The sequence below is a fragment of the Pinus tabuliformis genome, chromosome J (genome assembly GCF_031772625.1).
Source record: "Pinus tabuliformis cultivar Carrire ecotype Pingquan chromosome J, CPIR1, whole genome shotgun sequence".
Lineage (NCBI taxonomy): Eukaryota > Viridiplantae > Streptophyta > Pinopsida > Pinales > Pinaceae > Pinus > Pinus tabuliformis.
In genome coordinates, this window is record NC_142295.1 from 1074945670 (window position 1) to 1074964105 (window position 18436).

An 18436-nucleotide genomic window follows, 5' to 3' on the forward strand; every position below is an offset into this window, starting at 1 on the left:
GTTTTATTTTTTTAATATGTTTAATAAAAAAATTAAAATTAATTTATTTATAAACTAAATTTATTCTTTAAATTTAGTATATATTTTCTAAATTACCAGGGAGATCAAAAAAATATTTTTAGGGTTGAAGGTTGTTTAATAACAAGACTTGAAGTCATTACAACAATATATTCTATATGATTTCAACATTGTCACATGTTGTAATTGAATTTGGTTGGGGAGGGTAACAATCAACCACCTAAGGCCTATGAGGTGTAGAGTAGATGGTGACATGGCGTTTTTCTAAGATACTTCGTGGTGTAAAGGTCATTGGTTTGAAACTTCGTGGGAAAAAATCTAGCCATGCTAAGGGTTGGTGTGACCCAGGTTGGGTGCGACCGTCGAGTGATTTTGATAGCTTAGATGTCCCTGCACCGCGACTATTCAAGCCCCAGGTTAGGCATACTAGTCATCTCAAGTCACATTACCTCGCAAAAAAAACAATCAACAACCTAAGATAAACCTATTTAACAAAATGAAATAAATATTAATTTTAAGGCGACCAAGCCGGACAAGAAATTGGTGTATGATACCTCCTTGTTTGTGGGACAAAGGACCCTCCTTGATGTTAATGGTAAAGTCTATAAAAATGTATATACTTGACCCCATTTAAATTTAACCATGCAACCTGTTATAAGAAAATACATATTCTTAATCATTATTACATACCATAAAATTCAATGTCGATTGAAATTTTCACACGATAATTTACATGTCACATATTTAACGATTATTTTTAAAATATTATTAAACCATTGTTATCATTGTAATAATGATAATGTTGAACTTTATAAATGAATATATAAAATTCAATATATATGTATTTATCACTTTCCAACTCTTAAAGAACACAATCCAACTATTATGGCATAATATACATATTTCATGAGGTATTTGTTCTAATATGAAATGTAGTTTTCATAGTTTCTTGGTGCTATGTGATTTGATTTAAGTTATGCCGTAGTTTCTATTTGCTGCACTATTCTCAGAGGCAAAGTTCAATCTATGAGAATAGCGCATCATATAGTTTTTAATCTTTTATTTTATGTTTGTTTATTTATTTATGCTTCTTGATTTCTTTTACAGTTAATTTCCTTTTTACGTAAGTATGTTTCAATTTTTTGCAATGACATTTTCAATTCGCATATTATTTTTTGATGGAGCTTGCCCACAACAAAACCTATGGCTTATGGTAATTGGGGGGTTCCTAAATCACGCAAGGTGATTCCTTGGTTACAACAGTGTCCCCTTTAGCGTGATCGATGTTTAAATATATAGTCGATGCCAAGAGTGTTTGGGATTTGATGTAATTTCCTTTCTGTGTAGAAGCATATTCAACAAATTAATGCAAGTTAAGAATTTGTAGCATGGACATATAGTGTGTGACATCTCAAGTACAATGGAGACCTTAGTTGATAAGTTAAATGTATGTAGTGTAATCAATATGAAATATATTGCAAAATTCAAAAATACAAGAAGAAAAAAGAAATCTAGGAAATATCTCTTTGATAATAGAAAATAAAGAGCCATGTTTACTTGCCTCCTCAAGGGGGAAACCTCTAAGAAAAATGCTCTAAATAAAATAACTAATCTTAGTAGAACATTACATAACCTTCTACTTAATATATATCTGTCCATGGAGAATGTTATCTACCTATGGGCCCACTTCTAATGAGAACCTACTAACTAATTTGGGTTTCATTAACAAAGAGGGTCTTTTTTACGCCGAGTAACTATTAACTAACTATTTAATGGATCACATTCATTAATAATGTATTTAAGGGGGTTGGGGTAGGACCCTAACATGCTCTTCCCTTTTTAAAGAAACATTGTCTTGAAGGTTGAAGATGAAGAAATTGTTGGAGAATCATTGTTGGTCCCCATGTGGCATCTTTTGGTTGCATGGCTTTCCATTGTATCAATACTTCCATGATAATGCATTTGCATAATTGACGCTCTCTCGAATCCAATACTAATTCTAGTTATAGACAAATGGAACTTTTTTCATCAAGTTTTGGTAGGTTGGTTTGCACTTTACAATTTGATCCCACAACCTTCAAACAAGACACATGAAATAATGGATGGATCTTGGAGTGGGATAGAAGAGCTAGTTTGTCGATAATTTAACAAATGCATTGTATGATCTAATAGGGAACATAGAACCTAGGAGGTATCTTCTGGGGAACTTTATCCTTGAGAGATGTATATTTATAAGGTTCTTAAATGAAAGAAACAAAAGAACATTTCTATCTATGTTGATCAACTTGTTGTTTCATTCTACTTTGTGCCATATGCAATTTGTCTTTGAGGATACATATAATAACTTCTCATTAGAAAAATTTGAGGTAAAAAATGAGCCTCAAAACAAAAAATTACAACAAAAATAAACTTTGTAAGAACCAATAGGAATTAAAATGATGATGTCAACCATAGGTGATGATTCACATTTTTGGATAAAAAAGGTAAAATGATAAAGGTTCAGTGTGGGTCATAAATCAAATATTTCAATATTTATCTTTAGTAAAAATTTTCTTCGTAGAAAGAGATTGTTTTTATTCTATTAATGAGTTATTTCTAATTAAAATATGAGAAAAATTTGTAATTCCTTCTATGTTTAATATGGGTTTGACATGTAATATTTAAAAAAATATTAATCACAAAAATATATTCCACAGTTGTACATATATATGTTTTGTACTTATGAATACGAAGGGGCATGTATTAACATTTTGATGTGGAGAATGTGAATCATAATTATTAAAATATTTCAGTGCTCTTTCCATATATAAAAGTGAAATAGAAAATATCTTATAGTTAAAATATTTTATTAGTGTTTTGCTCCAAAACATCATAAAGAGGATTCAAATATCTCTAGGTGCAAATATTCCTCAAGTTTTGCATTCAAAGAGAGATTTACATAAATTTATTTATTATTCTGAATTAATATTCATGTCTAAGTTTATTTCATTAATAGAATATTTTTATTTATTATTATTATTTTTATTTTTTAATTTATTAAATTTAATTAAAATTAAACCTTAAATTAATTATATATATATATATATATATATATATATATATATATATATATTTTAAATTTATATTATATGTAAACATTTTAAATCTTATTAAATTGAACCTCATATAAATTAATTCATTTACATTTTATAAAAGCAAACTTATTTTACTTTATATTTAAGCAGATAAACTTGTCTATTAGGTTAATGATAGGGATTTAACCTCTAGGAAACATTCTATAATATTCTTAATATTCACAAATCAAAAGTTGAAATTTATTTCTAGAGTACTTATGCAAATTTTCATTTTTTTTTGTAACTTTGGTAGGACTACATCTTCATCATGTCCAATATATCACCCCCTAGTGTGGAATTGAACCGGTGACTTCACATCAAGGAGTGCCTTAACATAGCACCTGATCATTGTCTATCCAAGACCCCATGGACATGCAAATTTTTTAGTTTTAATTAAATTGATTAACTAAAAATGTTATATAAACAATTGTCATATGAAATGAGTTATGGTTTTTTTGGCATGCGTTATTGATAAGTGATGAATTTGGCCTCTGATATTATAGCAAAACCTATTTACAAATTGAGAATTCCCATGGGAATTTATATATTTATTATTTTTATAGTAATTAATAATAATATTAATTTGAAATAAAGTTATTCATTAGTTAATTTTTATGATTTTTTTTTTTTTAGTAGTTTATATGATGAAGTAAATATTTTGATGCTTATCATCAAGACATTTAATTTATATGACCTTGCTAGTCTATAATATATGTGAACATAAACTTTATTAACCCCTAAAAACTTGAATTTATTCATTTACATTGTTGAATTTATCCTTTAAATACAAAAAAATTACTAATAAATAATATATTTTAACATAAATCTTATCAACCCTTGAAAACTTAAATATACTCATTTATGATACTAAATTTGTCTTTGTCCTCCAGAATATAAAAATACTAAACAATGTATACAAGCTTAACCACATCCTTACCTAATCAAAACAAGGTATCATATCCACCAAACTACAATTACAAGGAGATGAAATCTGAAGCCAAAAGGCATGGAAGGAAAAGGGAAAAACATGCTTACCTTCTCAATACAAGGTGTCCTATCCACCAAATTACAATTACAAGGAGATGAAATCAAAAGCGAAAAGCCAAAAGGCATGGAAGGAGAAAGGAAAAGCCACAAATCAATAGTATGCAACAAATTTGAACTCTATGCAATATTTTAGGAATATCAAGGTATGGAACAAGAATAAAAAACAACAAACCTATTCTTGGTCTATGAATTTAATTAGATTGCTTATTTCTGAAAAATATTTTAGAATTAGATGTTGAGTTCAAAAAAATTTCGCCTCCATTCAATTTCATAATATTAGACAATCTTGATAAGAATGGCTATTTTTGGTAAGAAACTGAACTACCAAATTAAAAAATGGTCATGGCATATAAAGCCAGAAAATATATATTTATAAAAATCTTTGGACTGACCAATCTCAACTAATCAATGCAACGAATTTTAAATATGGTGGGTGGCTAAACATTTCCATTTTAGAATTTTTTCCTTTATGTGGATGAATTTTCTATGCACTCATGTGGTTTTTGCTTGGTATGATTCATACAAACATACTCAACATCTTATCCATCAAATTCTTTTCAAAGTTATCAAACCTCTCATTAAACTTCTCTTCCAACCCATTTATGCTTTCTTAACATTGTTTAAGCTAACCTTGCATTGATTCCAACTAAGTTGAACTAGAGCAAGTGTTCATGTTGTCTGAGGAATTATGAGGATGTTTATAGGTATTCCCTTTCATGGGTGAGCTTACTAGAAAAAGCTATTGGGATAGTACCCGTGCTATTTAAAAATGTAGAAACACATCTTTCTTAGATTAGCTATCACGAACCTAATTATAAAATTCTAGCACTTGAATATTATGGAACTAGTTTGACTAAGATCTATGATCTCAATAAAAATTATCTAATATGGAAAATTCATTGTCATCATCGAAAGAAACCTTAAAAAAAGTTGATTTTAGATTGTTGATAAATTCACTTCTTAGACTCCATTTTGGATGTTTTTTTTTAATCGGATAATTGAGAGAATTTCATTCATTGGATTATACTATTTAAATTATGCACAAAAAGTTTCAAAAATAGACCTAAATTTTGCCAACAAAATTTACACTTGTAAAAACCCTAAAAAATTGTCGATGTTCAATTGCTGATAACTTCACGTTTTAGACTCATTTTTGGAACCTTTTTTTTTAATTGGGTTTTTTATCTAAGAGGAATTTAATCATTGGATTAGATCCTTCAAATTATACATATAAATTTTATTTAATTCACTTGAACTTTTTCATCTTCTTTATCTTGTAAAAAAATCAACAAAAAAAATTCTCGTGCTTAGTGCCCAAGAATTCTCCTAATTTGAGCCAAATAAAGAGTTATGATACCACTTATAGTGTAATTCACATGAAATAATGAAAAACCCAAGAAGACAAGAAAGAGAGACATAAAACCAATAAATATCTATTTGATAATAGAAAATAGAGAGTTATGCTCACTTGCCTCTTCAAAGGAGGCAATCTCCAAGAACAATGCTCTAAATACAATCACAATTCTTGACAAAATATTATATAACCTTTCTTTTTTCCTGAAGAAAATGATGTTGATAACCAACTACACTACACAACCAAATTTATAAACTTCTAATATATATATATATATATATATAGATATATATCTATATATATATATATATATATATATATATATATATATATATATATATATATATATATATATATATATCCATGGAGAACGTTAGTTACCTATGGGCCCACTTATAATGAGAGTCTACTAGCAAATTTGGGTTTTATTAACAAAGAGGACAATTTTTAGAATGAGTGCCGATAAACTAACTATTTAATGGGCCACATACATTAATAATTTATCTAAGGGGGTTCGTGTAGGACCCTAAAACTGAACACATGTTCCTAGCCTAATGGAAAACATATAGAAACATTGTCATTTTTCAATGGTAATGTTCCTATATAGGTATTCAATACAACTTAGAGCACTTAGTCACTTAATACTATCAACTGAGGATACATAATTTTTTAAGGCATTGTGCAATATTTGCATAGGTTACAGGTCCTTGTATTAATTGTTTAAGAAGGGAATCAACTTTATAATAACTAATTTATATACTTGAAAATAATGAAAATAATGTTATAGAAAATTCTCTAATATCTTACTACAAACATCAAAGATTACCAATCTTCTTATACTAGTGACTCTAATCTTAGTTTAGGTTTATGGGACTTCACAAAATTATTATGTGGGTATCCTCTACATGAAGTTCCTTGATCTACGCCACTGTCTACATTAACAAACAATCATAGAATAGTTTATTAAATAAGAAAAACTATTAATATAATACTTCATTAGAGTACCAAGTCACAAATTTAATATATATAAGGTAACACTGGAAATAAATAATTGTGAACAAAAGCAACAACACACAGTTAAAATAAATAAATTTACACATACACTTAAGAAAATAAAACAAAAAATGTCTCAAATTGGCACAAACTTTGTATTTCATTAACAAGAGTAATGGAAATGGTTTTACAACTTTTTCTCACACAATACCCATTCTAATGTCTCTATTTTCTTCTCTATCATCCCTCCTCTTGATGGATCATGCGCCACATGTATATATAATGGGTTATATGCCAAATTTAGAGAAATGAAATAAATAAGATAGTAATACAAATAGCTAGAAACTTTGAACTACCTACAAATATTTACAAAGAGATTCCCTTGTTTCCCTACCATGTTAACCAAAAGGAAAAAGCTTGATCAATAACCAAAGCTAATTCTATATTGTGGATTTTAATTTGGTTATAACTTGGTTTAGGGTTTTAGTTAGAGGATATGCCAATCAAGTTGGGGATTACACCCATGTGCTTCTACTTATCACAAGATGCTTAGATCAATGAACAAAGAATGAGATTCTTCACATAATGGATTCGACCAACATCCTAAATATTTAAAACACTAAGTGGATGGTTACATTTTTCCTAAAATTAGCATGAGATATTCCAGGAGTTGGTTGAAGTGTTAAATCCCACATGTTTCGTAGTTGATTTGAAGCTTAGTTATCTTCAACATGCTTCTTAAACCATAGTAAAAACTAGACATAAGATAATTTCATGATTAGTTTGTGTTTTGAGGTCATGCACTCATTTCATTCCTTAGCACACCTATTAGAAAGCCTAGTTTTTAATAAGATAGAAATAACACATCAAAATATACCCTAAAATCATAATTGCAAATGAGAAAATAACCAAGAAACGATCCAATACGAATTAATGAGCCAATCATCATTAATTAATCCATTTATAACCAATGAGGGTTTCTAATATAAAGGAAAATGGGTTTTTAATGAGTTCAAAATGTACCATATGGGAGGATCTTCATGCCCCCCTTCCCAATATGGTTGCATGTCCCCATGAAACCCACTAACATATTATGAAAAACATTCAAATGGAGGTAACTCCAATTGAAACTTGGGTGACCATTTTATTCTGAAGTATAAAACCCAAGATTCCTCACCAACTGTATCCATTGAGATAATTCATAATTTTTTCCCACTCAATTGAAATTCTATAGTTATTGGTAGGACACCGAATAAGTGGATAGTAAAACCTCAGTGCCATCCACTTGGTACCTATTTTTTAAGTGAATTTTCACAAGTCTACTCTTGTCATGGGATCCTTGCTTCATAAAAATATAGGATCTTTCCCATCTATCATATGAAACCATAAGGGCCTCAATGACATATTTCTGAGTAATATATTAATAATGTACTAGGGTAAATGTTGTTTTTTCTTGATTATGGCCACATTTATGGAATAATCTAGAATTCTATAATACTCTTCTTGAATTATTGTTGGTAAGGGATGCTCCTCTTTAATGTGGATACTAGAATTACTTGCCACAATTTTTTGGAATTGAGATTCTTCTTTCCACATTTCTTGGTTGCAAACATAAGATGAGAATACCATAAGTTGAATGTCCTCTATATAGGGGTTTTGTTTCTAATGAGAATTTTCTTATAGGAAAATTTTAAAAAAAGTCAAGTTCATAAGAAAATTTGGATCATGCAATGTTGTAGAAGAAAATGCATCCAAAATGTGGCTTGTCTTTTGAATCTCTGCATTAAATCATGTTGTAATTCTTTGTATTTTGAAAATTTTCTACCTTCCGTGGAGAAATAATCTATAAAATTTGGATGGATAGGTAATCCCTTAAATTGAAAGTTCACATACCTTTTGTATCTTCCTATGAGAATCTTCTAGTTTGTCCTTATAATATTTGATCCTAGACCTCCACTTCTTATTTTGTACAAGGTTCATATGAAACCATATTTCCTTTAGTTTGTAGATGCTTGCTCGATGATTTTCTCTATTAATTATTCCCAAGTTAAAACATTCATCTTTATTTCTCCAATTTAGGAGGTCGAATTTCAGTTGCAGGAAGGCGTAACTATTTTTCATGACATCATCCAAAATCGTATTAATAAAATGGTTTATGAATGAAAATATGTTCCTTTTTTAGGGTTGAATTCTCATTTGAAATATAATCTTTTTTAGGGATTATTTCTAGATGACTTTCTTCTCGTGATATTTCCTCTTGGCTATTCTAAGGATTTTCTACTTTTAGGTCATGAAAAACTTTGACAATGTCTCACTAAAAAATTTCTCCATATATAGTGTCCTTGTGCATAGTGTATTCCTTTTCACCATGATATGAAACAAACCTACCATCATTCATAGAGAACTTCTTCTCATTTCTGGTGTTTCCACTAGCAATCATCTTAAGCTTATCTCCTACTTGAAATGGTGAATTCTTAAAGTTGATTGCTTTTATCAATGCATCCATGTTGAGAGTTTGGATTTTATGCCTATTAATTTAACTTTTGAGTTTTGAATTCTTATTTTGAAGGTGTCTTATAACGTTAAGTAGTTTCAAATAAGAATAATTTTGGTACAATTATGTTTTATCTAATAATGGTACATGATGCTTACGCTTACCCATAGGTTTCCTTTTATTATTGGCTAACGTGTGTGCATGTACCTTGGAAGCCTAAACAAGTTGAATTCCACTAGCTGAGTATTCTCTTCCATTTCTTCAATGTCAGAATTTAATTCCCTTATCCTTGTTTCCATAGTTATTATATATTCAGATTCATTGAATTTAACTACAAGCCTTTTTCCTTTGGGGTCAGGGGGCCAATTATGTCTTTCTTTAGTTTTAGTGGACACACGAGATTCACATTGTCTAGTTTGAGATTAAATCCTTATATGGTAGTATTTTAATGTTAAGGTCCTACTCATAGGAACCCTTGGAGTAAAGGCCTCACCTTGCTTTTCTCTCTACATACCTAGTTATCGAGGGTGGACAATAATCTGGCTCTATGCCTTCTATTTAAGGTTCAGTTAACCGTGAAATTATTCCAATCCCACCCTACACATAGCTCAATGATTAAAATAATCCTCACAAGTCCATGGTTATGTAAACCTTCTCCACATTCCTTCTTCTTTTGTCCTAAGGTAGCCATTTTGGAAACCTTATGTTGTAAGAAAAAAGCTAAATAGAAGTTGTTGATTCCTTTGGTGTAACATTCATTTGATATGATAATGATAGACTAAGCTATAACAACCTTTGCAAGTGATAAAATTTTGCATTTGAAAAACAACGTCATCCAATGGGGCAACGAACAAGCTCTTAAACACTCCATTTTGAAAATTTTGATTTTGAATTATTGGTTTTAAGGATTGCACCCAAGTATTATTAGGTATTTTGACATTCCTCTACCACCATGTAGATATTTCTACAAATCTAGCTTCGATACCATGTAGAAATTTATACAAATTTAGCTTCGATACCATGTATAAATTTCTACAAATATAGCTCTGATACCATGTAGAAATTTCTACAAATATAGCTCTGATACCATGTAGAAATTCCTTGTACATTCAAACTGCAGATTTTAATATGATAAAACAATTGACTTGACTCTACTCTACTCATCAACGGAAACAATAAGCGATTGATGAAATCACGAAACATAAAAGAGAAAGAATTCAATCACACATAACACAATAATTGTATGGGGAAAGCCATAACTAAAAAACCCTACTATCTGTATATTGCATTAATAAGAAAATATGAGAAGATTACAATGCTTTTCCCAAGACCGAGCAACCTCTGCACTATCTCAATCTATCTCACTACCAACTTGTGCACAAGCTTATCTTGGCACACCTTTCTTTCACAAGCTCCACACACAAACTTGTGCTTCCTATTGCTTGGTCTCACCAACTCCTTCTCACCAAAAAAATAATTAAACTTGTGCCTTCATTCATCCTTTTAAAGGTAATTCAAATGGTTAAAATTAGTGAGTTTTCTAATTAAGGAATGATTTATTTTAGGCCTTCTTTTGACTGCATGCACCGTCTTTTTAATTTAGATGATTTTACAACTAATAGTACATTGTCCATGAACTCCAATCTCAAAATTTCTTTGATCTAACATGCATGAATCTTCAGTTTACTGGTTGATCACTGTAGGTTACACCCCACTACTGGATCTCCCACTAATTCCTTCATCAATCAGAACTAGTTTAACTGAATTTAAATCAGTTTGACTGAATTAAATAATTAAAACTCAAAATAAACTCAACTAGGGCTACTAAAAAGTAGGAGACACTCTACATGACTCAAGTTAGACCCTCAAATCAAATTAACTAATATAACTAAGTCAAATTAACTTAGTTAACCATTAAAAGTTGTCATGAGATGTGGAATTACAATTTAATTCCCAACTTAATTCAAGGACAAATTAAATTAGGATTTTTCTTGTTGTTATTTTTTTAACATTTCTTGTTGCTATTTTCAACACTCCCTCTCAACAAGAAAGGAATTCAACTCTATCTTGATCCATTATCTTTGGAATTTTCTGCATGCAACTCTTGTCACTGTTGATGTTGCTACTACAACATCTCCAACTAAAAAGCACCCAAACAAAATAAACTGAATCAATTCTGTGTGCAACTGTCTACTAAGAAAAATTGTGATGTTCCTAACTCTACTACTAAGCCTCCTGCCCTGCTATCAACACTGCTCTGCAATCCTTAGTATCTAACTGACATTGATCATCTTGCTACTAAATACTGTGGGCCCCCATATGAAGGTAATGATCTATGAGACAAAAACACCTCAATGGATCCTGCCCAAATTTCTGCAACCCTTGGGACTATTGCTTCACATCTCCCCACCTCACACCTGGAGGTATGGCTACATGCATGGAGAAATCTTATCTACTCATACCGTTGTTGCTATTGCTCTGATTCTGCTTCTGAATTGTTTATGCAAAACCTTCCATAATAAGTATGATCTCCCTTGATCCTGAAGTACTAGCTTCTATAGGGTTGCTCCCTCTGAAACTAAACTCCCTCTGAGTCTTGATTTCCCTATGGGAAATCTCACTACTCCTCAATCTACCAATAATAATAATCATAGCTCTATTTTGTGTCATTAAACATTGGCTCACTGATCTACCCACTAGCCCCATTAAGAAGTCTGTGCATAGGGTCTTTTGGCTTTGCCCTGAACTAGAGATCCATCAATCTATTCCTCATAACAACTCATTAGTTCTTCAATGATCACTATACATGAGGACTTCAAGGACTGGTTCTAGTGTGAATCCAAATATATAGTGATTCTAGATCTGATACCATGTAGAGATTTCTATAAATCTAGCTCCGTTACCATGTAGAAATTTCTATAGATCTAGCTCTGATACCATGTAGAAATTTCTACAAATCTAGCTCTGATACCATGTAGAAATTTCTTGTAGATTCAAACTGAATATTGTAATATGCTAAAACAATTTACTTGAATCTACTCTACTCATCAGCAGAAACAATAAATGATCGATGAAATCATGAAGCATAAAAGAGAAAGAATTCAATCACATATAACACAATAATTTAATGGGGAAAGACACAACTAAAAACCCCCGCTATCTATATATTGCATTAATCAGAAAATATGAGAATATTACAATGCTTTTCTCAATCTCGAGCAACCTCTGCACTATCTCAATCTATCTCACTACCAACTTGTGCGCAAGCTTCTCTTGGCACACCTTTCTCTCATAAGCTCCACACACAAACTCATGCTTTCTATTGCTTGGTCTCACTAACTCGTGCTCACCAAAACAATAATTAAACTTGTGCCTTCATTCCTCCTTTTAAAGGTAATTCAAATGGTTAAAATTAGTGAGTTTTGTAATTAAGGAACGGTTTATTTTAGGCCTTCTTCTCACTACATACACCATCTGTTAATTTATATGATTTTACAACTGATAGTACACTGTCCCTGAACTCCAATCTCAATTGGGTCCTTCTCTGATCTGACATGCATGAGTTAATTATATTCTGATCTATCAAACTCATTTCAATTTATATATCCCCCCCATGGATTTAGTTTTAGATGCTACATAGTTCATAAATAGAGGGAAATTTATGTTTACTTGAGTTGTGTTATGGATCACAGTTGTATCCTCAACCAGGGACTCTAATTCATATGAGGAATAATTCATCACCATATCTTCTAGGTTTGATAATGGTGTTGTGGCCTTATCATCAAAATCTGATATCAAGAACAAGGGTTGGAAAATTATGATACAAACCACCACCTTCTTACGATGAATTCAATTCAACATGAATTTTAATCATTTATCCAAACATCTATTTTGGTACATGAATTTTTGCTTAATGAGAAATATAAACAATGTAAGGGTATCCAATAATCTTCATAACTCTCAAATTAGTCTTTATTTTGATTAGTATGTACTAGAAGTAGAGTAATCAAAACAATATTGGATGATTGGACTTATGTAAATAATGCCATGCATGGATCATCCTTTCCTACAACAAATTTGACTCTATATAAGAGGAATCAACGTTTGTAATGGATTGTATTAAATAAACTTTCTATGAAACAAACCTCAAGTTAGAAAAATAAAGTATTAACATGTGTAATAACACACTTTTCAATTTGGTTCATGATTTTAAACCCCATTCTTTCTTGGAACGTCCCCCAAAATAGAATTCATTGTAGGGTTACCAAAATTTGAAGGATGCTATCTTTTATGGTCATAGATAGACTCACAAAATATGCATTTTTTTGCTAAATTCAAAGTACATATACAACAAGCCAAGTGATAGAAGTGTTCATGATGTAAATTTATAAACTTCATAAATTTCCTAAAATAATTGTAGTGATAAAGATCTAAAATTCACATGATTTTTTTGAAAAGAAGTATTGAAGATGAGTGTAACAAAACTGGCTATGAGTTCCACATATTATCCACAAATAGATGGTCAAACAAAAATAATTGACAAAAGTTTAAAGGGTTATCTCTGATCACATTCTTCAAACAAGCAATCTCAATGGATGACTTGGATTCCTTTGATAGAATGGTGGTATAATATCACTTATCACACATCCACTAAAATGTCGCCATTTGAGACCCTTTACAAGTATCCAACTCATATTATCTCATGATTTTTGCAAGATAAGTTCAAAGTATAGGAACTAAAACCATATATGGAGAATACTAAAGAAACTTTGACAATTTTTAAGGAAAACCTTCAAATGGCACAAAATAGGATGAAACAAAAATAAAATCAACATCAACGTAAAAGACAATTTGAGGAGGGTGATTATGTATTTTTTTAGAATACAAACTTTTAAGCAGTCTACACTCAAGCAAGAGAAGAATAACAGGTTAGCTCCAAAATTTCATGGACTCTACAAGAATATTCACAGGGTTGGACAAGTGGCATATGAGTTAGGTTTCTTTCTTCTCACATTTATATGTTTTTTCATACATCTTGCCTATTTTTTTTTTGGGAAAAACTATGATATTGCAAAAAAATCTTTGATAATTAGATGAAGGGTATTTCACTCTTAAACCAGAGAAAGTTATACATCATCATTCTCTATAACTTTTGAATAGAACCATATGGTGTATCTAGTCAAGTGAAAGAATATGCCTCTAGAAGAAGTATGTGGGAAAAAGAGCAATTCTTGAAGAAATACCATCAATTACAAGCTTTTAGAGAAAATCATTTTTAAAAGAGCGAATCTATGTTATGGCCCTAATAAGCATTCATTATTAGTTTATTAATTATGACTAGGTCAACCTAGTGATAGGTTAATCATGTCATTTAATCTCCCATTTATAATAAAAGAGATACAATTTTATATGCATCATATATTGTCATGGCATAGAATTCAATGTAAAAGGAATTTTTGCCTTCAAAGTGGATTGTTAATTATTTATTTTTGATCATTTTAAAATGTTTGGTTCACAACATAGTACGTTTATTTATACACATCTAAATGTACTCAATGAGCAATGACATTGTATAATATTCTTACAATAAACAAGTGTTCTTACTATGCATCACTTTGTGTATTTATGATGTTTTCATGAATAAACTACTAGGACTATTTCATCTACGCAAAACACTAGGTCTCTATTAGGATAGAAATAAAATCTAAAATGTGTTGCATGTTGGCTTAAGACATTTACACAATATCAAAATTCAATATTATTTTTTGAAAATATGCGAGAATGTGGAAAAGGTTTCCTTGAAATCCTATAAAAAATTGAGAGCTTGATTCGAAAAGATAAGTGCATGATGGTCAAAATACTAAGCCATTGCCTATGTAGAAATAGAATTATGGAATTTCTCCACACACTGGTTTTAGGCTTAGGTGTAGGGTCCAAGCTCACTTTATTATTTTGAAAATTGTTGTGTATATAGAGAAAGAGTTCCTTTGCAACATATCAAAAATTCATCTTCTAATCCAAAGGTATAAGCATAGGCCAATGAAGTACTTATATTCATACTATTTTGAAAAACTTGAAACAAACTAAAACTAAACTTATAATACTTTTTGATGATATATAGGATTGTCAAAACCATAAATATCCTCCTACCTCTTAGTGAAATACCAACTTCAAAGAGGAGGGTTTGATAAAGTGTATTGTTTTAATTTTAAAATGATATAAATTATAAATAACTTCTAGATTTACTTAATTTTCCTCCCAGATTATTTTGAGAATATGTAGACCCAAAATTCACCTCCATATAGATAATTGGTGTAAGAAGTATCTCAAAAAAGTTAGTTTTTTTTTTTTTTTCTTTCCAAAACCATAAATTTGTTGATTTACAATTGCTCTCAAGCTTAAAACGAATTTCCATCCTCCACCAATCTTTTTCCAAAATGCTATAGTTTCGGTTAGTCTTGCAACAAAGCCCCAACAAAAATCTAAGCAATGATATTTGTATGATTTAACTTCCTCTAAATTGTCATTATCATACACAAAATTAGTATAAATGATATTTTTGAATTTGATTATTATAGCTTATCGTATTAGTATTTAAACCAAAATCTTAAAAAAAAAACAACCTTTCCTAACCCCTATAAATTTCTTCTTAATAACTATTTTTATTCCTGAAGAGAATGATAAATTTTGTATACAATCTTATCAACTCTCAAATCAAATGAACTTTTACCTCCTCTAATTTATTCCAAAGGTTACATGCATAGGCATTGTATCAAGAACTTTCGTAATGTCAATAAGCAATGCATGAAATTGACTTTATTAATTTGGAAATCCTGTGTGATAATCATATGAGTAACTAAATGATCCATTGAATTGAATAGATAAAGTATAAAACCAACTTGTTTTTGGTCATGTTTTGTTTTTTAATAATATAATTTTTTTTGTTATATCGAGAGACGCTCTATAATCTAGTATGAGGTAGATGTCAGGTGTAAATGTTTAACATTTAACAAATTTAATCTAATAAAATATTGAAAGTATTAAAGAAAAAATTAGAAGTAGTATGTAAAAATCTAAAAGTAGTATCTATAAAGTTAATAAAAAGATGACTAGTCATTATATAATGCTAGGTCTTATTTTTGTCACTAATTTTGAAAATAAGAGCAATTGAGGTGTTGAGTCCATGATTCAAGGAAACTTTCAAATCAAAGTTATAAAAAGTAAACCAAATTATAGAAATTTAAAAATTTTAAATCATTCATATATATATATATATATATAACACAATATCCCTTTAATAATATTTTACTAAAATATATTATTTTCATACTCAATATAAAAATGATTACATTTTATGAAACCATTCATCATAACAACCTAAACATTTTTATTAAAATTACTTCAATTTCCACCTTAATTTAACATCAAATTTATTTATAGCATAGATCTTAACTTTGGATCTACCAAGGGTAGAGAGGGATTAAATCTCTTAGATGTAAACCTCTTTTTGAGAGCAAAAATTGAAGAAAGATTTGCACCTCGAGAGATATGGTTGATTGCTCTTCACTCTTGGTAGATCTGGAGTTAAGATGGCTCTATGTTTGTTCATTATCTACTCAATTCATATGTAATATTTAAAACAAAAATATAATAATAACAAATAAAAGGTTCAATGTGGGACATAAATCCAATATTTCAATATTTATCTTTAGTAAAAGTTTTCTTGATAGAGAGAGATTGTTTTTATTCTATTAATGAGTTCTTTCTAATTAAAAGATGAGAAAAATTTGTAAGTCCTTCTATGTTTAATATGGGCTTGACATGTAACATTTAAAAGAATATTAATCACAAAAATATATTCTACAAGTGTACATATATATATGTATATGTATATATATATATCTATATGTTTAGTACTTATGAAGACGAAGGGGCATGTATTAACATTTTGATGTGGAGAATGTGAATCATAATTATTAAAATATTTCAGTGCTCTCTCTATATATAAAAAGTCAAATAGAAAATATCTTATAGTTAAAACATTTTATTAGTGTTTTGCTTCAAAACATCATAAAGAGGATTCAAATATCTCTAGGTGCAAGCATTTCCTCAAGTTTTGCACTCAAAGAGAGATTTACATCTTCCCTCTCAACTCTTGGTAGATTAAGATGAATCTAAGCTAGTTAATAATAACAAAAAATTTCCCTACTATATCATAAATACTAAATTAGCCTATTGAAACATAAATACTTTTTACGTTATTATATTTATAAATTTTTTTATTATTCTGAATTAATATTCATGTCTAAGTTTATTTCATTAATAGTTTTTTTTTTTTTTTAATAAAAAAATTAATTTAGTAAATTTAATAAAAATTAAACCTTAAATTAATTTATTTATATTTTATAAAAAAAAATTATTTTACTTTATATTATATGTAAACATTATAAATCTTATTAAATTAAATCTCATATAAATTAATTCATTTACATTTTATAAAAACAAATTTATTTTACTTTATATTTAAGTAGATAAACTTGTCTATTAGGTTATTGATAGGGATTTAACCTCTATGAAATATTCTATAATATTCTTAATATTCACAAATCAAAAGTTGAAATTTATTTCCAGAGTACTTATGCAAATTTTCATTTTTTTGTTAAGTTTGGTAGGACTACATCTTTATCATGTCCAATATATCACCTCTTAGCATGGAATTGAACCGGTGACTTCACATCAAGGAGTGCCTTAACATAGCACCCGATCAATGTCTATCCAAGACCCATGGACGTTTTAATTAAATTGATTAACTAAAAATGTTATATGAACAATTGTCATATGAAATGAGTTATGGTTTTTTGGGCATGTGTTATTGATAAGTGATGGATTTGGCCTCTCATATTATAGCAAAACTTGTTTATAAATTGAGAATTCCCATGAGAATTTATATATTAATTATTTTTATAGTAATTAATAATAATATAAATATGAAATAAAGTTATTCATTAGTTAATTTTTATGATTTTTTATTTTTATTTTAATAGTTTATATAATGAAGTAAATATTTTGATGCTTATCATCAAGACATTTAATTTATATGACCTTGCTAGTCTATAATATATGTGAACATAAACTTTATTAACCCCTAAAAACTTGAATTTATTCATTTACATTGCTGAATTTATCCTTTAAATACAAAAAAGTTACTAATAAATAATATATTTTAACATAAATCTTATCAACTCTTGAAAACTTAAATATACTCATTTCTAATACTAAATTTGTCCTTGTCCTCCAGAATACAAAAATACTAAACAATGTATACAATCTTAACCACATCCTTACCTAATCAAAACAAGGTATCATATCCACCATATTACAATTACATGGAGATGAAATCTAAAGCCAAAAGGCATG